The sequence below is a fragment of the Theropithecus gelada genome, chromosome 12 (genome assembly GCF_003255815.1).
Source record: "Theropithecus gelada isolate Dixy chromosome 12, Tgel_1.0, whole genome shotgun sequence".
Taxonomy (NCBI): Eukaryota; Metazoa; Chordata; class Mammalia; order Primates; family Cercopithecidae; genus Theropithecus; species Theropithecus gelada.
Window position 1 is genome coordinate 66,665,782 of NC_037680.1, and position 25,328 is coordinate 66,691,109.

The following is a 25,328-nucleotide window of genomic DNA, read 5'->3' on the forward strand; positions in this document are numbered from 1 at the left end:
TCCCGTCCCCCTTGCACTTCCCACGTGAGGTGATGCCTTGCCCTGCTTCAGCTCTCCCTGGTTGGGCTGCACCTGCTGACCAGCACCGACTGTCCGACACACCCCAGTGAGATGAACCCGGTACCTCAGTTGAAAATGCAGAAATCACCTGTCTTCTGTGTCGCTCATGCTGGGAGCTGGAGGCTGGAGCTGTTCCTATTCGGCCATCTTGGGTGTCCCCCCATTTCTTGATTTTTATTGTCAAATCATCCTTGCTCCTTAGCACTCTGATTTTTACTTAGCTTATGTTAACTTTCCTTTATATAATTTTATTTTACCTGCAAAACTACCTGTGATTTGTTTGTTTCCTCCTTCCAAATGTTTTTCCCTGGCAAAGCTTGATATTTAGGTGTGAAGGTTGGTTATTCTGTGTGCTGTAAAATCAGTCCTGTGCTTTCATAAGGATTATCAAAAGATAATATTATTAGCTTTTAAATTCTTTCTCCACTTCAGATCTTCCACATTTAATTTAAGTGTATTTTCAGAAAATGTCAAATTATCTCAAATGTATATGCTTCTAAGTTTGGAAGGTGTGAATCCATAGCTTTGCTGATAGCTCAGGATTGCAAGACTTACCACAGTAAATTGTACAGAAAGCCCACCCCTGTCAGTGTAATGATGCTGTGATGGCTAATTTTAGGAGCCAACTAACCTGGATTAAGAAAAATCTAGCAACCTGGTAAAGCATTATTTTTGGTTGTGTCTAAGAGGGTGTTTCCAGAGGAAATTAGCATGAGTCTGAGTGCATGTAGGTGGAGAAGATCCACCCTCAATGTCAGTAGCCACCATCCAATCAGCTGGGGAACTCATGAGAACAAAAACAGAAATGATGAATGTATTGATCTATCTCCTGAAGCTGGGATACACTAATCTCCTACCTTAGACAACAGAACTCCACGGATTTCTGGACTCAAGTCCTTTGGACTCAAGGATTTACACCAGCAATGTCCCTGGTTCTTAGGTCTTCTGCCTCATACTGAGAATTATACGATCAGCTGCCCTGGTTCTGAGGCTTTCAGACTATGAGCCATGCTACCGGCATCTCAGGGTCTCCAGACTGCAGATGGCCTGTCATGGGACTTCTTAATCACCATAACAGTGTGAGCCAATTCCCCTGATAAGTCCCCTGTCATATCTGTGTAGTCATGTGTCACCTAACAACAGATGTATGTTCTGAGAAATGCATTGTTAGGCAGTTTCATCGCTTTGCAAACATGACAGAGTATACTTACACAAACCTAGAGGGTGTAGCCTACTGCACACCTAGGCTATATGGTATACCCTATAACTTCTAGTCTACAAACCTGTACACCATGTTACTCTACTGAATGCTATAGGCAACTGTAATGCAGTGGTAAGTATGTGTATATCTAAATATGGAAAAGGTACTTTAAAACTACAGTATAAAAGATTTTTAAATGGCAGGAGCGCAAGACCAGCCTGGGCAGCATGGTAAAACCCTATCTCTACAAAAAATAAGAAAATTAGCCAGGCATGGTCATGCACACCTGTAGCCCCAGCTACTCAGAAGTCTGAGATGGGAGGATCACTTGAGCCCAGCATTTCAAGGCGGCAGTATGCTGTGATCAAACCACTGCACTCTATCCTGGGTGACAGAGACCCTGTCTCTTAGCTTACTGTAATTTTCTTACTTTATAAAACCTTTTTAATTTTTAAAGATTTTTCTACTCTTTTGTAATAATTCTTAGCTTAAAACATAAACACATTATACATCTGTACAAAAATATTTTTCTTTATGCCCTTACTCTATAAACTTTTCTTCTATTTTTAAAATTTTTATTTTTTACTTTTAAACTTTTTCGTTAAAAACTAAGACAAAAACACACACATTAGCCTAGGCTACACAGGGTCAGAATCATCAATATCATTGTTTCCACCTCCATATGTTGTCCTCCTGGAAGACTTCTAGCTTTCTAGGATCTTGGGAAGCCCAGTTCCACCCACAGAGTTTTTTCTCTTCTAACCCCATATCCCCAAATGACCACCAAAAGTAATAAGTCAATGGGATATTGAGAAGTGGATAATGGATTTATGGATAATATATCCTGGACAAGCTGAGTACTTGTGCGTATTTGAGAGACGTGGCAAATATTAAAGCTGTCTAAAGGTAGCTTTTATACTACTACGAAATAAAAATATATGTAAAAAAACACCATAAAGTTTATTAGCCACTCAAGATCTGTAGGAGGAAATTATATTCAGGTATTATATTAGAACATGAATAATGTATTAATCTAAATCTGAGTCAAACCATACCAAGAAGGCAATGTTTACTACCACTGAAGTCATTTTATAAATTGAGTTATATTTTTGTAAACTTATATCAACATCATTTTTGTTTCATATCTTTTTTATTTCTCCCTTCTCTGGCCATTCCACCAACAGTCCCAGATGACCATAAACAGTGTTTCCCAAAGCATGGTACATATGGTGCTGATGGTACCTGAGATGGTTTTATGTGATTCAAGGAGGTTTTACTTTTACAGTCAATATATATAATAAAACAATATAATGAAACACATCAACCTGCAAATTCACAGATATAAAATTTAAATAAGTTTATACAAAATAAAGTGAGTCAATTTAATAAAGTAATAAGGAAATAACAGTAGGGGTGGCACTCAGAGGGGAAAAATGTGAGGGTGGCACTCAATGTGGAAATACAGCTATATATTATAGGGAAAGAAACTGATTCTTAGTATGAAATGGCATTTGTGTCTTTTTCCTCTAATGGAGCTCATGTCTCTTTAGGAAAGTGAAATAGCAATTTTCATTGGGGTCTTAGAGAGCATTATTTAGGGGGTCCACACGCCCTATCTAATCAAACTGGCAAAAATCCAATGAGAGGTCAAAAAAGAAACCAATGCATCTAAAGAACTTAAAAATGCTTGGAATATACAGAGGGTGTTTTTACAGGGAATCTGGACATGGTAATAACCAAGAGTGTTTAGAGCTAAAGATGGATTAATCAGAAATCTATTCAGAAGGCACAGAAGGCAGCCAACCTCTACTCAGCTAATCTATGGTCTTGACAAAGGGCAAGTGCTACAGGAACTGTAACGGAGAAGGAGAGGGAGCGCAATGGCACTGGAGTCCAGTGCTGGTTCTGCCAAAGATTGGTCATATGCTCCAGGGCAGCCCATTTAAATCGGGATAGTTTAAACACAGGGATAATACATGTTTATGATGTACATCTTCAATGAATGCTTAATAAATGCATTGCTTTTCCTCCTACCCAGATTTGCCATCATAGGTTTTTGGTTTGTTTACATGCTTCTTTCCATGTGTATATATTCATAAAACTGATGTAATACATATTATACAAAACAAAACAAACAACAAAATCCCTCAACATAGAAATGTATGAAGAAGAAAAGTCTCTAATAGTATAACAATCTAAAGGTGACATACTAAACTTAAGAGCTATGTATCTTTATAGGATTTCCATGTTGCACATCCCCCTTCAGGGGATGCCAGTCAATTGATTATCATAGAAGACTATGAATGATGTCTCCTTGCACTTCAGAAAACACCTACCATATATGGTAGCTCTGTTTATGAACCTGGAATATTTTTAATGATATGACTTAAGCACTATATGTTTATACCTGTGTTTACCACAATTGAAATTAGGTTGTACATAACGTTCTACAACTGGCATATATTTCAGTGTCTTAGAATTCAGTACATGTACATCAACTGACATATATTTGGCTTCTGTACAAATCAGTACATGTACATCTGCCTCATTTTTTAATAGCTGTAGAGTACTCCATTTACCGATGCCCTATAATTTAATTCCTTATTTATGGATGTCTGGATTACATCTAAACTTTTTCTATAAAAGTGTGGTTGCAACCGTGAAAAGTTATGCTGGAAGATTTCAGTTAGAAAATTGGACCCATAAATTATTTGTGTAATTAAAATTTATTCACAGACAAAATATAAATGATTTTCTGAATATCTTTGTAAAATATCTGATAGTCAGAATCACCCCCATCCCTCAACATACTTATTTTTAAAAACAAATAAATACTTGCCATCTGCCATGATCATGTTATGTTCTTTAATAGAGCAGTCTGTTTTAATTGGTTGGATTTTTCCTTTTTCAAAACAACCAGCTCACAGGTGTCCACACAATACTGAAAAATGAAACGATTTTCTAAGGTGATGAGGGGGAAAGTAATTAATGTGGGCATGGTATAGTCTAATGTTCTTCTTGGTGGGGTTCAGCATCTGTTGGAGAAGAAAACAGAGGCAATAATATTAGCAAGTAACCAAACCAGACAAGTGGAGAGGTAGAGAGATGTGAGTCTTGTGTAAGTCACCATGATCAGAAGATCCTATAGCTAGCAGGACCTTCAGAATACCTACATGAATAATCTCACAAAGATAGACCTATCTCTAAAGAGAACTGGCTCTAGGTATGACTGTGAACCTTCTCTGTCCTTCTTCTTCCTCTGAGTGCCTCTCCTCCTTTTAAGAGATCCCTTCCCATCCAGCCCAGGATGTTTTTCTATCTTGTGGTTACTTGGTTTACAGGGGCCCTCTTCTATTTTACTATGCTTATTCATTCTTGTAAATGGGGCTGAGTTTGGGGCCTGAAGATGTAGTATGTTACAACAGGAATAGACTTCTAGTTCAATTTTTTCATATTACAGATGAACAAACTGAAACCAGGGGAGGCTAAGTGACCTATCACAGATCATACAGAGAGATTTTATAAACTGTTTTTATAACTAGTACTCTTATCATTCATTCCAGGTATTTTTTTCTCACCCGTCTACTGAAATTCCTTCTCAATTTCTCAAAGAGGGAGTGTAATAATTGATGACTAGGTCTTAGTGTCTCTAAGGTATTTGAATTTTAACTGGGGAAAAAGCCTTGACCTGGAAATTTTCTAATACTAGAATTGAAAGTTAGATGTTGGGAACAAATAAGGAGGAAGACACATTGGAGACAGAGAACATCAAATTCTAATCTTTTCATTCATCAAGCCAGCCATATTCAAACATATCATTTTAGTTAGATGCAAGTTTCTAATTTAGTAGATACATAGAGTAGTTGCAGTGCAAAAAAATTTTTAAAAGCTAAATCATGCTGGTTTTCTTCTGCTGCCCCTGCAGTATAGTGGAATATAGGTGTTGTTGGTAAGATTCAACTACCTCATGTAAATAAGTCTTAGGATAATACCGTATTGATGATCAAATGTACAGAGAGGCCGGGTGCGGTGGCTGAAGCCTGTAATCCCAGCACTTTGGGAGGCTGAGACGGGCGGATCACGAGGTCAGGACATTGAGACCATCCTGGCTAACACGGTGAAACCACGTCTCTAGTAAAAAATACAAAAAACTCGCCGGGCGAGGTGGCAGGTGCCTGTAGTCCCAGCTACTCGGGAGGCTGAGGCAGGAGAATGGCGTGAACCCGGGAGGCGGAGCTTGCAGTGAGCTGAGATCCCGCCACTGCACTCCAGTCTGGGCGACAGAGCGAGACTCCGTCTCGGGAAAAGAAAAAAAAAAAAAAAATGTACAGAGAGATTGAAGTAAAGCCTCCTTAGGATGTAATATCTATAGAAAATGACTGGCTTGAGAAGGACCTGGATCTAGCTAGCCATCAGTTTATTCCTATGCTAAATAGTTCTGCACAAGTTTATCATAAGGTACAAACAGCGGTAGATCAACAGAGAAAGAGAATAAGCAAATTGGGGCCAGAATATGAAACTGTATATAATGGATTTTTAGGGAAAATTCATTGTTTCTTTAAATCTACCCCTACCCTACACTGGGTTCTCCAAATGTTAGGTATTTGCTATATCTGTCGTATAACTGTGACACTAAATATAAATGCTCAGATAGATATGATCATTTTGCTGTAAGGGGTCCATGGCCGGAGACCAGAGTGAAGGCTGTGAAATTATAAGAAATATATGTATTGGTCTCTGCCCCCATTCCCTGGAACAGGGCTCCTAAAATCCTTGTAAGTTCCTGAGTGATAGGGATGCTAGGAGAATCTTTTGTTCTAATATTTGGTCTTTGACCCTGGTTCCTGACACAGCAATCCTAAGTATCCCTTGTAGTTTCCAGGGTGATAGGAGCATCTTTTGTTCTAATGGGGCAACTCTTAGTGGGCTCCTAGGTGGGCAGTGGTCACCAGAAAGACTAAGCCATAGTTATAAGATTGGAGCTTTCACTCCTCTATTCCCCATTATCAGGAAAGGGAAGAGAGGCTGGAAATGGAGTTAATAATTGATTATACATACATGATGAAACCTTCATAAAAATCCCTGAACTATGGGGTTTGGGGAACTGCTTCTGGATAGCAGAATGGATAGTGGAGGTTCCTGGAAGGTGAAGTAACTTGAGAGGGTATGGGAGCTCCATGTGCCTTCCCACATACCTTACCTTATGCATCTCTTCCATCTGGCTCTTTGTATCCTTTCTTTATAGTAAATGAGTGGAGGTAAATATAGTGTTTCCCCAAGTTCTGTGAGCTGCTCCAGCAAACTAATAGAATTCAAGGTGGGAGTCATTGGAACTCCAATTTATAGTCAGTTGATCAGGCCACAGCCTGGGGTCTGCAGTCAGCATCTGAAGTTGGGGCAGTCTTGTAGGATCAAATCCTTAACCTGTGGGATCTGATACTATCTCCTGTGGGACAGTATCAGAATTAAACTGAATTAGAGCTGGTGTCTGCCACAGAATCTGCCAGAAAATTGCTTGGTATGTAGAGGAAAAAAATATCCACACATCTGACGTCAGAGGTGTTGAGTGACTGTGTGAAAGTAGAGAGTAGGAAAAACACTCGGGTTTTTCTATATCACAACAGTCTCACATATAGAAAACCTTAAAGACTCCACCAAAACAAAATTTGCACTAAAAAATAAATTAAGTTATTTTGCAGGATACAGAATCAACATATAAAAAATTATAGCATTTCTGTATACTAACAATGAGATATCTGAAGAAAATCCAGAAAACCAATTTACAGTAGCTACCAAAAAATAGGAAGAAATTTAATCAAAGAGGTGAAAGATCTGTACACTGAAAGCTATAAAACATTATGAAATAAATCGAAGACACAGAAAGATATCTTGTGTTCATGGATTAGGAGAACTAATGTTGTTAAATGTCCATATTACAAAGTGATCTACAGGTTCAACATAATCCCTATCAATATTCCAATGACAATTTTCACAGAAATAGAAAAAATAATACTAAAATTTGTATGGAACCACAAAAGACCCTGAAGAGTTAATGCAATCTTGAGCAAAAAGAACAAAGCTGGAGGCATCACACTGTCTGATTTCAAAACATAATATGAGGCTACAGTAATCAAAACAGCATGGTACTGACATTAAAAACAGACACAGAATAGACAGCCCAGAAATAAATCCACGCCTTTATAGTTAATTTATTTTTGACAAAGATGTCAAGCATACACAATGGGAGAAAGAACAATCTCTTCAATAAATAGTGTAGGGAAAACTGAATATCCACATGCAGAAGAATGAAATCAGACCCTTAGATCACACCATATAAAAAATCAACTCAAAATAGATGAAACACACTTAAACATAAGATCTGAAACTGCAAAACTACTAGGAAAAAACACAGGGGGAAAGCTCTACGACATTGCTTTGGGGGATGATTTTTTTGGAGATGACCTTAAAAGCACAGGCAACAAAAGCAAAAATAGACAAATGAGATTACATCAAACTAAAAAGCTCTGCACATAAAGGAAGTAATCAACAGAGTGAAAAGATAACTTACAGAATGGGTGAAAATATTTGCAAATCATGCATCTGATAAGGGGTCAATATCTAAAATATATAAGCAACTCAAACAATTCAATAGCAAGAAAGCAAATAAGCCAATTAAAAAATGTGCAAAAGGCCTGTAATCCCAGCACTTTGGGAGGCCAAGGTGGGCAGATTACGAGGTCAGGAGATCAAGACCATCCTGGCTAACATGGTGAAACCCCATCTCTACTAAAAACACACAAAAAAAATTAGCTGGGCATGGTGGTGGGCACCTGTAGTCCCAGCTACTCAGGAGGCTGAGGCAGGAGAATAGCATGAACCCAGGAGGTGGAGCTTGCAGTGAGCCAAGATCACAACACTGCACTCTAGCCTGGGCGACAGAGTGAGACTCCATCTTAAAAAAAAAAAAAAAAAAAAGGCAAATGAACCTGAATAGATATTTCTCAAAACAGACATATGAATGACCAAACAGGTATATGAAAAAAAGAAAGCTCAACATCATTAATCATCAGGGAAATTCAAATTAAAACTCTAATAAGATATCACCTGACACCTATCAGGATGGCTATTATCAAAAAGATGAGTAAGTGTGGAAGGTAAGGGAACTGTTATATACTGTTCCTGGGAATGTAAGTTAGCATGAAAAGCAGTATGAAGGTTCCTCAAAAAATAGATCTACCATATGATCCAGCAAAGGAAAGTATGTTGGTGGGATATCTGCACCCCTATGTTCATTGAGCACTGTTCACAATAACCAAGATGTGGATTCAACCTAAGTGTCCATCAACAGATGAATGGATGCTATTCAGCCTTAAAAAAAGAAGATAGTCTTCCCATTTGCAATCACATGGATAAACCTTGAAGATATTATGTTAAGTGAAATAAGCTAGGCACAGAAACACAAAAACCACATGATCTCACTTAAATGTGGACTCTAGGAGAGCTGAACTCATAGAAGCAGAGAGCAGAATGGTGGCTGCCTGGGTCTGGGGTTGTAGAAAGTGGATATTGGGGAAATGTTGGTCAAGGACACAAAATTTCAGTTATGAGAAATAAATTCAAGAGATTTCTTGTACATTATGGTGATTGTATTTAATAAAAGGTATCATATACTTGAAATTTGCTTAGAGAGTAGATTTTAAGTGTTTTCATCACAAATACATGAGGTAATACATATGTTAATTAGCTTAATTTAGCCATTCCACAATGTATACATACTTCAAAACATCATGTTGTACACCATAAATATATATAATTTTTGTCAATTTTTAAAAAATAGTTGTAGCATTAGGACTGGTTAGTGAGAGTGTACAAATGAAATCCATGAACTAAAAACAGAATTAGAAGACACAGTACATAGGAAAGTTGTTTGAACTTATATGGGGTCTTGTTCATTGAAAATATAAAATACTACTGTTAAAGGTGAACCCTGCTAGAAATTGATGTTACTCCTGGGACCAGGGATGCAATAGTTTTATTGAATGATGCTTTGTGGGATATAGCTTTAAAATAAACTATACAAATTGAGAAAGTATTAACATAGAACTGGTTGGTTTAAGTTTATCAATTATTGGTATTTTATTAAATGCTCTTAAAAATGTATTTATGTAATACCTTTATTTGGTAATAAATTTATTTATTACCAAAGGTGTTGAATGATTTAAAAATGTATTTATAACATGGGTATCTTTTAGTTTAATACTTAATGTCATAAGGTTATTATAACCATTACATCTTGTAATTATTTACACAGAAGCCAGTAATAAAACCTTTAATATTTTTAGAAAATTCTTAAATTTTAAAAGGCATAGTGAAATAGGATGGATTTAAAAATAAGAAGCTTATTTCCTATTCCCAGATCACCAATGGTTATTTAAGTCTCTGCAGGGAAGTTAACTTTAAATGTGTGTGTTTTAATTTATCCTTCTGTTAAGTTAAATTAGATCTATTTTGTTAATCTATGTTTTCCCAAGGGTGCATCTTTCTGTATTACTATTCTATATTGTTAAATACTGAAGTTGGTTACAGTTGTTTATAAATGATTATGAACAGTGATAAGTATCAGTGTGCATAAATATTTTTCTTTGTTTGGAGCATTTATTATGATATATTCCTATAAGGAGAATTATTGATATTATAACTCTTCAAAGCTATGGGATCATTTAAATTTCAGGAACTTTCAGGATTTAAAATTTTAACAGAGTCTTCATTGAAGGCATCTTATTTACTATTCATTTGTCACTACTTTAATAATCAAAAACATTTTAAGCAACTTTTTTATGTTTAGTATTTGGATTACTAAAAGGTGAATTTGTTATCTATTTCGGCATGAATAAATTTAGGGTGATTGAAAATGAGGTAGATTTTTTCCCAGTAACTTCTCACTCACATTTTCTCCCTCCTACCTACTGTACCAGATGCACTGGATGCTGTAAATCAGAACTGAGTTCCAGTCTCAGCTAGCATTTCCCTTTGTTCTTGCTACTCAAGGTGTGGAACATGGTTTGTAAAATCAGTATCATGTGGGAGCTTGTTTGGAATGTAGAATCTCAGCCTTCATCCTATACCTATTCAATTAGAGTATGCATTTTTAAAGATCTCTGCGTGATTTATATGCACACTAAATTTTGAAAAATTCTGTGTTATGCAACTTTCAGCAGGTCACTGAATCTCTCTCCTCCTTGGTTTCTCTTCAGTCAAATGATGGGGTTGGCCAAATAATGTGTAGAAATTTTAAAACTGGAAGGAACTCATAATAAGGATTATTGGTTTAGAGCATGGGTTCTGAAACCAGTGTTGTCTGAGTTTGAGTCCCAGCTCTACTGCTTACTGTGTGACCTTGGGCAGATCATATAGCATCTCCATGCTCCAATTTCCTCATTTGAAAAATAGAGATTATAATAGTATCTATTTCAAGAAGTCGTGATATTTAAATGTAATAGATGTAAAGTATGTAGAATAGTGCTTGGTACAGAATAAGCACTATACAAACATGAACTCTTCATAATTTAAGATTCTTGATTGACTAGCATTCTAGAACACATGAAGATGCCAATTTACTTGAAAGATACTAGTTGGAGCATTCTCATCATTAGTATGAGTTTGAAAGAGTGAGGAAAGTGCCATGGAGAAAGTGGGAATTTAGAACAGTTTTATGGGGTAACTAAATTTGAGACTGATTAGAAACAAAAGCATTAGGGGCATTCCAGGTGAAACAAAAATTCCTGGCATGTAGTAGACAACGATGTATTTATTTGGTGTCTTCCTTCTAAGGAACCAGTAAATATATGGGTGTCTACTACATGTGAACAAATAAATATATGGGTGTCTACTATGTGCCAGGAATTTTGAGGAAGGGATAGAGTGGCTAGAATCAGAAAGTTTGTTAGGCAGCTAAGGGGCTAAGATTGAATCATCTTAATTCCAAACTTAAAAATGTTAGCTTTAACTGCCAGGTCCATCCCACAGACCCTGGCCAAGCAATGGATGAAAGGAGTACTCAGACACAGGTATGAAGTGTAAGAGCAGCTAGGGGACTGCCCGGCACTAGCAGCCCAAGAGTGAGTAGTCTCCATAAGCTGGAGCTGCTTGCTTCGTTCAGCACAGACATAATGCCAAAAGCCTGGAGCAAACACAATCTGCAGGTAATTAACATTATTGTTCCCACTTTTAGGGAGCAGTCACGCACGCAGATGATCAAAGGTTGGTTTCTGGACAACATAAGTAAACAAGCCTGTTTCAGATAAATTCCCCTACACTTCCTTGTACCTACTCCTTGCCCTCTGCCTCAGGGTCAGAGAACAGCTGCCTTCAGCTATTCTCCCCCAAAGCCATACAGAGCCAGAGCCTTCGGACCTTTCAGAAGGCCTGCTCCTTTCCCTATAGTTTCTCCCACCACTCTGACCAATCTCCCACATTAAACTATGAGAAATAGAGAAATTTTATTCTTTTCTGGAAAATAGAATAAAGTAAATACAGAAAAGCATTAGTAGATGGAATGGGTTAGTAGAAGAGAAAGTAAAAAGGATACGAACCAAGATTTGGTTATTAGATTTTGGAGAATATGTAGTGCAGGAAGCAATTATGACTCTAAGATTTAAGTCTGAAGGACCAGGTGCTTTTGGCAAAAATGGGAATATGGTAAAAGCTCCTTTGAGGAAAAGATTGCTTTTGGAAGTGTTGAAGGTAGTACTTCCAGTAAATGTGTTGATGTAGCAGAATGCACTTCATTCAGAACAGGGACAATCATATGTTTACCTTTTATTTTTTGTATTGTTGAGCACATTACTAGCATCAAACTTTCAAAATTGTCATATTATGTCATCCATATCATCCATAAGCTAGGCAATCCAGCTTTGCTTTATCCTAATGTCAATTTTGTGTGGAAAATGGTTGAATCTATAAAAATTTGAACTTCAAATATTTGATGAGCAGTAAGAAAATATAAAACAAAGGAAAACTTTAAAATTCTGGAATGATTATATCTTTGTTTCCTTTGTATAGTTCAAATTCTCAAATTCTGTCTACCTAGATATGTTTTAAATGAATTTAAATGAAATGGTTTGCAGTATTGGCTTTTTGTGAACCAAAAAAAGAACTTGAAAGAGAGTAAGTTTCAGCTCTATTATTTCATTATCCTGGTCCCTAGATAACATTTATACTCAGCCTGAAATAAATTAAGAACAAATGAAATATGTAGCTTTCAGACTTTTCTAAAGCACTCCTAGACCTAGAAGACAAAGGTCTTCATCTTTTTGTGCAGGAAATAGCCTAGCCTGGTTTACTGTCCCTGAGACCATTAGCCTTCATAAATAATATTTACCAGAGTCTTTTGCCTTTAAACTACACAGGAGCAGAAAAACTGGAGAGTGGCATGTGTGTTATAATACTGATTATTGGGTGAAAAGTGCATTTGTGAGCAAATCTCATGCTGCCTAGCAACTGTTTCTAGGCAGAGTGGCTGGGAGCCAGCTGTTGTCATCATTCAGGAGCTATCAGCCTATTTCTACATACTTTACATCTGTTTTGGATTATTTGGATTCCAGTTGTAAGGTACAGTTTTTCTTAGCAACTCTTAAGGCAGTACTAAATATTTTGCTTTTTAGTGATTGACACACTAAACCCTCACTTTTTACCCATCTCTGAATGTAAAAAGTATACAGCTTTTTAACTATAATGGAATATATGTCTGAAGTTGGGTACTTTCATGTTTTTAAAAACCATTGATGTCCATTCCTTTTAGGCCTAAACTCTAGCACATTTTTAAGTGGTCTAGGACTACACCCAGGTTTCTACCTACTACTGAGAGTGTAAGAGGTGGTATGAAACATGCTTCAGAAACTTTTAACTCATCCTCTGAAAAATTCATTCCTGGCCCTCTTTGTGTAGTTACTACTTTCCCTACTGATCATGATTTATTTTCTTGCCCCTGACCTTTGCAGCACGATAGAGCTAAGTTAACAGAAGTGAAGCAGTAGATGGTAGAGTAACTAGAGGTTATGCCAGAACTTGATAAGGAGCAGATGGGCCACATTAGTGGAGTAGAAGTCCCTCCAGGGAGAATAGTGCTCACAAAAATTGAAGGAGTATACAGTAAGTACTATAGCCTAATACTGTTTGAGTACTTCCTGATACTCCTAGGCAGTTCAGCTCCTCTAATTCTGTCCAAGCTTCTTGTTCACACAGTCACTAAATACTTAAGTGTACACTTGCATTCAGTCAACCATGCATTCATCCTTTTATCCCCATGGCTGCCGAGAAGTCTCATCTACTCTCCTTGCTCATTTTCTTACAGCTGTCCAGTCTCCTAACTCATTCCTATTTATCTGTAAACCCACTTCCTCTGTGCCCTCAACCTTTTCACAGGGCACTCCATCACATCTTTTAAAATTGGAACCCCAAGGACCTTCATTTTCAGTTCCCTCCAACAGAGGCTGTTCTTTGTCCATACCTCATAAGCCAAAGCCAAGAGATAGGTTTTATCATCTTTAGCTCCCTATGCCACTTCTAGGCCATTTTCACGAGAAGCCTGTCTTCATTTGGGAGACAATATATGACTTAAGAGCATAGGATTTGGATATAGACCCTTATTTGGAGATATTAACCTTTCTGAGCCTCAATTTCCACATCTGAAAAGAAGGATAACAATATCATTTGGCAAAGTTGTTACGAGGATTAAATTGATACATTCTTTTCACAAGCCTTTGTGGATTACTATGTGCCAGGCACTTTTTAAAGTACTCAACAAAACAAGTAATTCCTACTCTCATGAAGCTTGTAGTTTCATGAGGGGAATAAAATCTTCTTTAAACAAGTAAATACATAAACACAATGAGAAAATCTGATATGAAAGAAAATATATCAAGTGTTTAATTGGAAGTAAAATTTAGATGGTGGTGAGCTGGTTAGGAGAAAGGCTTGGTTAGGAGGTAACATTTAAAGTTACAATAGAAGGATAAGTAGGATTTAGGCAAAGGAGCAAAGGATAGAGGGCATTACAGACATAAGGCAGCTTGGCACTTTCTAGATAATGAAAAAAGGCCATTATGAAAGGGAGAGGTGTTACAGAGTGCAGTCAGAGATGTAGGCTGGGGCAGAATTTATGGGACCTGAATATGAAGGCTATATTAGTCCATTCTCACACTGCTGCGAAGAAATACCTGAGGCTGAGTAATTTATAAAGGAAAGAGGTTTAATTGACTCACAGTTCTTCAGGGCTGGGAGGCCTCAGGACACCTACAATCATGGCAGAAGAGGAAGCAAACACATTGTTCTTTGCATGGTGGCAGCAAGGAGTAGTGCCAAGCAAAGAGGGAAAAGCCCCTTATAAAACCATCAGATCTCATGAAAACTCATTCACTATCACAAAAACAGCAGCATAGAGGTAACCACCCCCATGATTCAATTACCTCCCACAACATGTGGAGGATATGGGAACTACAATTCAAGATGACATTTGAGTGCAGACACAGCCAAACCATATCATTCCACCCCCAGCCCCTCCCAAATCTCTTGTTGTCACATTTCAAAACACAATCATGCCTTCCTAACAGTCCCCCAATATCTTAACTCATTCTATCATTAACCCAAATGTCCAAGTCCAAAGTCTCATCTGAGACAAGGCAAGTCCCTTCCATCTATGAGCCTGTAAAATCAAAAGCAAGTTAGTTACTTCCTAGATACTATGGAGGTACAGGCATTGGGTAAATACACCTATCCAAAATGGGAGAAATTGGCCAAAACAAAAGGGCTACAGACCCCACACAAGTCTGAAATCCAGTGGGTCAGTCAGATCTTAAAGCTCTACAATGATCTCCTTTGATTCCATGTCCTCTGGGTCACACTGATATAAGAGGTGGGTTCCCATTGTCTTGGGTAGATCTACCCCTGTGGCTTTGCAGGGTATAGCCCCCTCCTGGCTGCTTTCATGGGCTGCTGTTGGGTGTCTGTGGCTTTTCCAGGTGCACGGTCCAAGCTATCTGTGGATCTACCATTCTGGGGTCTAGAGGACCCCTCACAGCTCCACTAGGAAGTGCCCCAGTGGGATCTCAGTGTGGGCTCCCATGCCACATTTCCCTTCTGCACTGCCCTAGCAGAGGTTCTCCACAAGGGCTCCATTCCTGCAGCACACTTCTATTTGGACATTCGGGCATCTTCTGAAATCTAGGCAGAGGTTCCCAAACCTCAATCCTTGACTTCTGTGCACCTGCAGGCTCAACACCATGTGGAAGCTGCCAAGGCTTGGAGCTTGCACCCTATGAAGCCATGGCCAAACTGTACCTTGGCCCCTTTTAGCTATGGCTGTGACACAGGGCACCAAGTCCTGAGGCTGCATACAGCAGGGAAGCCCTGGACCTGGCCCATGAAACCATTTTTTCCTCCTAGGCCTCCAGGCCTGTGATGGGAGGGGCTGCTGTGAAGGTCTCTGACATAACCTGGAGACATTTTTCCCATTGTCTTGGGGATTAACATTTGGCTCCTCATTACTTATGCAAATTTCTGCAACGGGCTTAAATTTCTGCCCAGAAAATGTGTTTTTCTTTTCTATCACATTGTCAGCCTGCAAATTTTCCAAATTTTTATGCTCTGCTTCTTCTTGAACACTTTGCCACTTAGAAACTTCTTCTGCCAGATACCCTACATCATCTCTCCCAAGTTCAATGTTCTGCAGATCTCTAAGGCAGAGGCAAAATGCCAGCTGTCTGTTTGCTAAAGCATAGCAAGTGTGACCTTTACTCCAATTCCCAACAAGTTTCTTATCTCCCTCTGAGACCACCTCAGCCTGGACTTCATTGTCTATATCACTATCAGTATTTTGGTCAAGGCCATTCAGTAAATGTAGGAAGTTCCAAACATTCCCACATCTTCCTGTCTTCTGAGCTTTCCAAGTCTCTGGGAAGCTCCAAACTTTTCCTTATTTTCCTGTCTTCTTTGGAACCCTCCAAATTGTTCCAACCTCTGCCTGTTACACAGTTTCAAAGTTGCTTCCACATTTTTAGGTATCCTTATAGCAGCACCCCACTCTACTGGTACCAGTTTACTATATTAGTCTCTTCTCACACTGCTGTGAAGAAATACCTGAGACTGGGTAATTTATAAAGAAAAGAGGTTTAATTGGCTCACAATTCTGCAGGGCTGGGGAGGCCTCAGGAAACTTACAATCATGGTGGAAGAAGCAAGCACATCCTTTTTCATATGGTGGCAGCAAGGAGCACTGCTGAGCAAAGAGGGAAAAACCCCTTGTAAAACCATCAGATCTCATGAGAACTCATTCACTATCAAGAAAACAGCAGCATGGGAGTAACCACCCCCATGATTCAGTTACTTCCCACGGAGTCTCTCCCATGACATGTGGGGATTATGGGAACTACAATGCAAGATCACACTTGGGTGGGGACACAGCCAAACCATATCAAAGGAGTTTTACTGTTGTTGAGTAAAGGGGGCTTGCTGCCCAATGTGCTAGAAGCCAATAATATGATACCCGGTTTTTGAGAAAAGCTTTATATTGCAAGTTGACTCACAAGAGACACAAGTCAAGCTCAAATCTTTCTCCTCATGCTGATTTTAAGGCAAGAATTTTATTTAAAAGGGTTTAGTGGGAGGATTCTGGGATTAGCAGGTGATTGGCGGAAGGAAAGGTGAGGTCTGGAAAGTCCTCAGGCATGTGCAGTTACCTCTTCATGCTACTTCATGGGTCCCATGTGCATATTCAAGAGCGAGTTAGTATGAAACATGCAGTGGAAATTCAGGTGATGTCAGCAGGCTTGTTCTGTGCAGACTCCAATCGGTCATATTGGTTCCAACTGATTTCAGCCGGCTTCATTATCTTACAAGTGGAGGGAATTTCAGTGTTTCAGCAAGCTGTTTCTCTTATCTGCCATCCTGCAAACTCAAGACTTTCTTTTAGTTATGGGCTTCTTTAACTCTTTGTGGCACAGTTTCATTACTTCCATTTAAAATGTCATGAGAAGCAATGATTTTAAGTAAAGGTGTAATATCATTTATGCAATTAAAAGATCTCTGAGGACAGTGCTTGGAACACAATACTTGCTTGTTAAATGAAGTTATATTCACATGGGCCTTGCTTTCCAGTATTTATGAAGTATAATGTACCTGGGTCACAGTTTTGCTCTCTACCCAAACTCTTGCCACCACACTTTGATTAGCTCACCAGTGTTACCACTTCAGAACTCCTTGACATCCACAATTCCAAGGGGCCACTCTTGGAGCTTCCCTGGACCAGAGGCTTCCCTACCTGTGAAATCTTATATGCCAGTAAACTTGTAGGCCTCCACAGTGGTAAGAAATGAGGTGAAAAGAAAGCCAAGTTGTGAAGGGTTGCTTTGAGGCTAACGAACTGGTACTTTTGATACTAATGGGCTGGGGGAGGTCCCCAAATGCTGGTGGGACCTTGACTGCAGCCACTGTGCAGGCTCTTGATACCATCGCAAGAATGAATTCAAGGACAACTCAGAAAATAGTGAAGGTTACACAGATTAATTGCAAAGAGAAAAGTACACCCTCAATAAAAGGGAGTGTGGGTGTACTCGAGAGAGTCACCCACAAGGGGGTTTGGGGCTGCTACCTTTATGTGTTTCCTTAACCAAGGGGTGGAATATTCATGAAAATTCCTGGAAAAAGGTGGAGATTTCTGGGAATCTGCAATGCCACCCATTTTTATACTAAATATGGATGTTCTTGGAACTGTCATGGCACTGGGGGGTGGGGGTGTGTGATTTAGTATGTTAATGAGCATATAATAAGGTCCTATTTGTGAAACCTAGGTCAAATCCAGTGCCATGTTGGGTCCAGTCAGTCTTAGCTAGCTTGGTCCACACCTTGTTTTTCAGGGTTTTATCAGCCCATAGTCTCTAGTCATGTGAAACTGCTGCCTGGAGTGTTTTTATTCTCCTGAAACCACCCTGTATTATTCCTGTCAAACTTTATCCTGTAGGGAGGAAAAAAAAAAAAAAAAAGCAACCCTGAACTTTATAGAGCAACCCTGAACTTTATAGTTCCCTAAACACCATGGCATGTGCCGTTCCCTGTGCTTGAAATGTCCCCCCTTTGCAGGATCACCTTCAAGCTCTTAGTCATCCTGTAGATCTAGCTTGGCTCTCATCTCTTCTAGGAAGCCTTCCTTGGCAAATGGGAGTAGTTGATCACATTACACCTTGTGTATAGCTTTTGGTGTTCTTGTGCCTTATAATCATATGTTTATGTTTTTGTCTCCCTGATTTGAACTCTTTGAGAGCAAGAACTTCTATCCATATTATTGTGTTCTCAGTGTCTGACATAAAGGATTTCTTCAAGATTTTTTGAGTTCTCAAGTCTCACTAAAAAATAAAGTACTCTAATAAAAAGTTGGCAAATTGGCTGTAAACAACTGGCAATTTCCCTGTATTGTAATCTAAACCGCATTACTTTGCTGAAGTTTATTCAGATATCTTTGCTCTAAAACTTGGCACCAAATTCTAAGAAAATATTCTATTTTATTCATTTTAATTCTTTGATTCAAATATAAAAATATGTTAAAAAAGAAAAAAACACACAGGAATCTCATTCCAATATTTGCCTTTCCACTCTTTTTCTCTCTAGTTGCTATAGTTTAATGTTTGTATTCATGTATTTTTTATCCTTCCAGTATTTCTTTATGCAAATATAAATGCATCCTTTTCCCTCCTGTCTTATATAAAAGGTCTTATATAAAAGTAGTCTAGAATATACACTATTTTATGCTTTGCTTTTGTTTTAACATAAAAATTTATTCTGGGCTGGGAGTGGTGGCTCATGCCTGTAATCCCAGAACTTTGGGAGGGCGAGGTGGGCAGATCACCTGAGGTCAGGAGTTCGAGACCAGCCTGACCAACATGGTAAAACCCCCATCTCTACTAAAAATACAAAAATTAGCCAAGCATGGTGGCACACCCCTGTAATCCCAGCTACTTGGGAGGCTGAGGCAGGAGAATCACTTGAACCCGGGAGATGGAAGTTGCAGTGAACTGAGATCACTCCATTGCACTTCAGCCTGGACAACAAGAGTGAAACTCTGTCTCAAAAAAACAAAATTATTCTGGAAAGGCTAGGCATGGTGGTTCACATCTGTAATCCATTCCAGCACTTTGAGAGGCTAAGAGGATTGCTTGAGCCCAGGAGTTCAAGACCAGCCTGGGCAATATAGTGAGACCTCATCTCCACTAAAAAAGTTTAAAAATTAGCCAGACCTGGTAGCCCATATCTGTAGTCCCAGCTACTCAGGAGGCTGACATGGAAGAATCACTTGAGCCCAGGAGGTGGAGGTTGCAGTAAGCAGAGATCGGGTGACAAAGTGAGACCTTTTTCTGGAGATGTTTCCAAGTCAGTAGTAGATAGAACTCTTCCTTTTGCTTTTTTTGCAGATGCAGATATACTGTGATTTATTCAACCAGTTCCCTACTGCCAGATACTTGTGTTCTAATTTTTTGCTTTATGAACAAAAACATTGCAATTGATTGTACAACTATCATATTAGCACAGATACTGTCTATCTAATATACGGTCATGTACTGCATAACAATGTTTTGGTCAACGACTGACTGCATATACTATGGCCATCCCATAAGATTATAATACCATATTTTTACTGTACCTTTTCTATGTTTAGATACACATATACTTAGATGGTATTACAAGTGCCTCTGGTATTCAGTACAGTAACATGTGGTACAGGTTTGTAGCCTAGGAGCAATAGGCTATACCTTACAGCCTAAGTTTCTAACTAGGTTTGTGTAGGTACACTCTGTGAGTTCACACAATGACTAAATCTCATAATAATACATTTCTCAGAACGTATTTCTGTTATTAAGAAACTCATGATTCTCTTTCTCTCTCTCTCTCTATATATATGTGGGTGTAATATATATGTATATGTATATGTGTATATATAAAATATATATATATTTTTGAAAATGAGATTGCTAGAAATAAAGGTAAATGCATCTGAAATTTTAATAGGTATTTCTAGAAACCCTTTCCTGATGGTTATTCCATTTTTCTTTTTAAGTTTTTATTTTTATTTTTTATTTTTCTGTAAGTTATTGGGGGTACATGTGGTATTTGGTTACATGAATAAGTTCTTTAGTGGTGATATGTAAGATTTTGGTGCACCCATCACCCAAGCAGTATACACTGTACCATATTTGTAGTCTTTATCCCTCACCACCCTCCCAATCTTCCCCCCAGGTCCCCAAAGTCCATTGTATCATTCTTATGCCTTTGCGTCCTCATGGCTTAGCTCCCACACGATGTTTGGTTTTCCATAACTGAGTTACTTCACTTAGAATAATAGTCTCCAGTCTCATCCGGATCACTGCAAATGCTGTTAATTCATTCCTTTTTATGACTGCATAGTATTCTGTCATTTATATATATCACAGTTTCTTTATCCACTCATTGATTGATGGCATTTGGGTTGGTTTCATGATTTTGCAATTGTGAATTGTGCCATTATAAACATGCATGTGCAAGTATCTTTTTCAAATTAGGACTTATTTTCCTCTGGGTAGATATCCAGTAGTAAGATTGCTGGATCAAATGACAGTTCTACTTTTAGTTCTTTAAGGAATCTCCACACTCTTTTCCATAGCAGCTGTACTAGTTTACATTCCCACCAGCAGTGTAGAATTGCTCCCTGTTCACCACATCTATGCCAGCATCTACTGTTTTTTGATTTTTTGGTTATGTTCATTCTTGCAGGAGTAAGGTGGTACTGCATTATGGTTTTGATTTGCATTTCCCTGAACATTAGTGATGTTGACCATTTTTTCATGTTTGTTGGCCATTTGTGTATCTTCTTTTGAGAATTGTCTTTTCATGTCCTTAGCCCACTTATTGATGGGATTGTTTATTTTTTTCTTACTGATTTGTTTGAGTTTATTATAGATTATGGATATTAGTCCTTTGTCAGATGTATAGATTGTGAAGATTTTCTCCCACTTTGTGGGTTGTCTGTTTACTCTGCTGACTGTTCATTTTGGCATGCAAAAGCTCTTTAATTAGGTCCCAGCTGTTTATCTTTGTTTTTATTACATTTGCTTTTGGGGTCTTGGTCATGAAATCCTTGCCCAAGCCAATGTCTAGAAGGGTTTTTCCAATGTTATCTTCTAGAATGTTTATACTTTCAGGTTTTAGTTTAAGTCCTTAATCCATCTTGAGTTGATCTTTGTATAAGGTGCTAGATAAGGATCCAGTTTCATTATCCTACATGTGGCTTACCAATTATCCTAGCATCATTTGTTGAAAACGGTGTCCTTTCACCACTTTATGTTTTTGTTTGCTTTGTCAAAGATCAGTTGGCTGTAAGTGTTTTGGTTTATTTCTGGATTCTCTATTCTGTTCCTTTGGTCTGTGTGCCTATTTTTGTACCAGTACCACACTGTTTTGGAGACTATGGCCTTATAGTATAGTTTGATGTGATGCCTCCAGATTTGTTCTTTTTGCTTAGTCTTGCTTTGGCTATGCGGGCTCTTTTTTTGTCCTATGTGAATTTTAGAATTGTTTTTTCTAACTATGTGAAGAACGATGGTGGTATTTTGGTGGGGATTGTGTTAAATTTGTAGATTGCTTTTGGCAGCATGGACATTTTCACAGTATTGATTCTACACATCCATGAGCATGGGATGTGTTTCCATTTGTTTGTATTGTCTGTGATTTCTATCAGCAGAATTTTGTAGTTTTCCTTGCAGAGGTCTTTCAATTCCTTGATTAGGCATATTTCTAAGGTTTTGTTGTTGTTGTTGTTGGAGCTATTGTAAAAGTTCTTGATTTGATTCTCTGCTTGGTTGCTGTTGGTGTACAGAAGAGCTACTGATTTGTGTACATTCATCTTGTATCTGGAAACTGCTGATTTTTTTTTTAATCAGTTCTAGGAGCTTTCTGGAGGAGTCCTTAGGGTTTTCAAGGTAAACAATCATATCATCAGCAAACAGTGACAGTTTGACTTCCTCTTTACCAATTTGGATGCCGTTTATTTCTTTCTCTTGTCTGATTGCTCCGGCTAGGACTTCCAGTACTATGTTGAAGAGGAGTGGTGAGGGTGGGCATTTTTGTCTTGTTCCAGTTCTCAGTAATGCTTTCAACTTTTCCCCATTCAGTATTATATTGGCTGTGGCTTTGTCATAGATGGCTTTTATTACATTAAGGTATGTCCCTTGTATGCTGATTTTGCTGAAAGTTTTAATCATAAAGTGAGGCTGGATTTTGTCAAATGCTTTTTCTGCATCTATTGAGATAATCATATGATTTCTGTTTTTAATTCTGTTTATGTGGTGAATGACATTTATTGATTCACATATGTTAAACTATTCCTGCATCTCTGGTATGAAACCCACTTGATCATGGTGGATTATCTTTTTGATATGTTGCCGGATTCAGTTAGCTAGTATTTTGTTAAGGATTTTAGCATCAATGTTCATCAAGGATATCAGTCTGTAGTTTTCTTTTTTGGTTATGTCCTTTCCAGGTTTCGGTATTAGGGTGATGTTGGCTTTGTAAAATGAATTAGGGAGGGTTCCTTCTTTCTCTGTCTTGTGGAATAGTATCAAAAGGATTGGTACCAATTCTCCTTTGAATGTCTGGTAGAATTCTGCTGTGAATCCATCTGGTCCTGGACTACTTTTTTTGGTAATTTTTTAATTACCATTTTAATCTCACTACTTGTTATTGGTCTGTTCAGGGTATCTAATTCTTCCTGATTTAAGCTAGGAGGATTATATTTTTCCAGGAATTTACCCATCTCTTCTAGATTTTCTACTTTATGTGTGTAAAGGTGTTCACAGTAGCCTTGAATGATCTTTTATATTTCAGTGGTGCCAGTTGTAATATCTCCTGTTTCATTTCTTAGTGAGGTTAGATTTTCTCTCTTCTTTTCTTGGTTAATTTTGCTAATGGTCTATCAATTTTACCTTTTCTTTACTTTTCTTTCTTTCTTTTTTTTTTTTTTTTTTTGAGACAGAGTTTCACGCTTGTTGCCCAGGCTGGAGTGCAATGGCTCAATCTCAGCTCACTGCAACCTCTGCCTCTCGGGTTCAAGCGATTCTCCTGCCTCTGCCTCCTGAGTAGCTGGGATTACAGGCATGCACCACCACACCTGGCTAATTTTGTATTTTTAGTAGAGATGGGGTCTCACAATGTTGGTCAGGCTGGTCTCGAACTCCCAACCTCAGGTGATCCACCTGCCTCTGCCCCCAAAGTGCTGGGATTACAGGCAAGAGCCACTACGCCCATTATTTATCTTTTCAAAGAACCAGCTTTTTCTTTCATTTATCTTTTGTATTTTTTTGTTTCAATTTCATTTAGTTCTCTGATCTTGGTAATTTCCTTTCTTCTGCTGGATTTGGGTTTGGTTTGTTGTTGTCTCTCTAGTTTGTTGAGGTGTGACCTTAGAATGTGAGTTTGTGCTCTTTCAGTGTTTTTGATGTTGGTGCTTAGGGCTATGAACTTTTCTCTTAGCATCATCTTTGCTGTATCCCAAGGTTTTGATAGGTTGTGTCATTACTGTCATTCAGTTCAAATAATTTTTAAATTTCCATCTTTGTTTTTGACCCACTGTCCATTCAGGAGCAAGTTATTTAATTTCCATATATTTGCATGGTTCTGAAGGTTCCTTTTGGAGTTGATTTCCAGTTTTATTCCACTGTGGTCTGAGAGAGTGCTTGATATAACTTCAGTTTTCTTAAATTGATTGAGGTTTTATGGCCTATCATATGGTCTATCTTGGAGAAAGTTCCATGCACTGTTGAATAGAATGTGTATTTTGCAGTTGTTGGATGAAGTGCTCTGTATATATCTGTTAAGTCCATTTGTTCCAAGGTATACTTTAAATCCATTGTTTCTTTGTTGACTTTCTGTCTCAGTGGCTGGTCCAGTGCTGTCAGTGGAGTATTGAAGTCCCCACTATTATTGTGTTGCTGCCTATCTCTAGGAGGATTATGGCTGTCTTGGCTGAGTCATGCAAGTTGTCCGAGAAGTGGGGGAAAGTTGGCAGTCACAGGCCTCACCCAGCTCCCATGCAAACCGAAGGGCCAGTTTCCCTCCCACTGTGCCCCCCACAACAGCCCCCAGTCTTTTTCCAGGCAGAGAGCATAACAGTTTTGAAAACTTGCCCTGGGCTACCCACCTTCCAGCTGCAAAAGAAAAGTGCTTGGTTGCACACTGGATTTGTACCCTCCCCCGAGTTCTGGCCAGGAGGCTTCTCAACCCATTCAAATTCTTTCAAAGTTCAGCTAGAGATTTCCTTCTCCCTGTGGAGTTTCACCCCCTGCTCCTCTGGTCACCCTCCTGATGGATCTCTGTGGTGCCAGGCAGGAATGGCCTGCTAGGGCATGCAGCGAGCTCCCAGGTCCTTTCTGCAGCTTCCTCTACTACTGTACATCACTCGGCTCTCCAAATTGACTCAGCTCCAGGTAAAGTCAGAAATTTCTCCCACAAACAGACCTTCAGCCTCTCCAGTGGGGAGGTGTTTGGGAGAGGAGGGTCTCCCTTTCCCAATTCTGCAGTTGGGGCACTTACGGTATTTGGGTCCTGGGTCCTGCAGGATCAGTCCACTTCCTTCAGAGGGTCTGTGGGTCCTCTCGGGATTGCAGGTTTGTTCTTGCAGCCAATCTGGAGCTAAAATTCAAATGAGAGCTTCTGCAAACTGCTCTGTCGGAGCTGCAATCTAGTCCTGCTTCCTGTCTGCCAAGATCTCTTGCTTTTTTTTTTTTTTTTTCATTATTCCATTTTTCTACTCCTACCAGCAATATTTAAAAGTGTCTGTTTCCCCATAGCCTCTCCAATAAGTACTATAGGAGTTTTGGATTTTGCCAATCAAATAGTTGAGGAATTCTATCAGTGTAATATTAATTTGCATTTTTATTGGTGAAGTTTAGCATCATCTCATTTTTTTAGTGGCTCTTTGTATTTCTTTTTTCTGTGAACTATTCGTGCATATTCTTTGCTTACTTATCTATAAAATTGGCCTTTTCATTCA

General features: G+C 38.6%; 1 protein-coding gene across 5 annotated transcripts in view; it reads left to right on the top strand.

The window, feature by feature from the left end:
* Positions 1–25,328, top strand: part of C12H2orf88 (chromosome 12 C2orf88 homolog) — a 342,050-nt gene that overhangs the window by 268,231 nt on the left and 48,491 nt on the right. The window contains exon 1 of one of the 5 annotated variants that reach the window (XM_025403895.1): positions 12,759–12,871. The exons of 3 other annotated variants lie outside the window; for them this stretch is intronic. The gene's annotated coding sequence lies outside the window, so the exon portion shown is untranslated. Of the gene's footprint in view, positions 1–12,758; positions 12,872–25,328 lie in introns of those variants that run through there. One more of the 5 variants, XM_025403901.1, reaches the window with a different exon arrangement.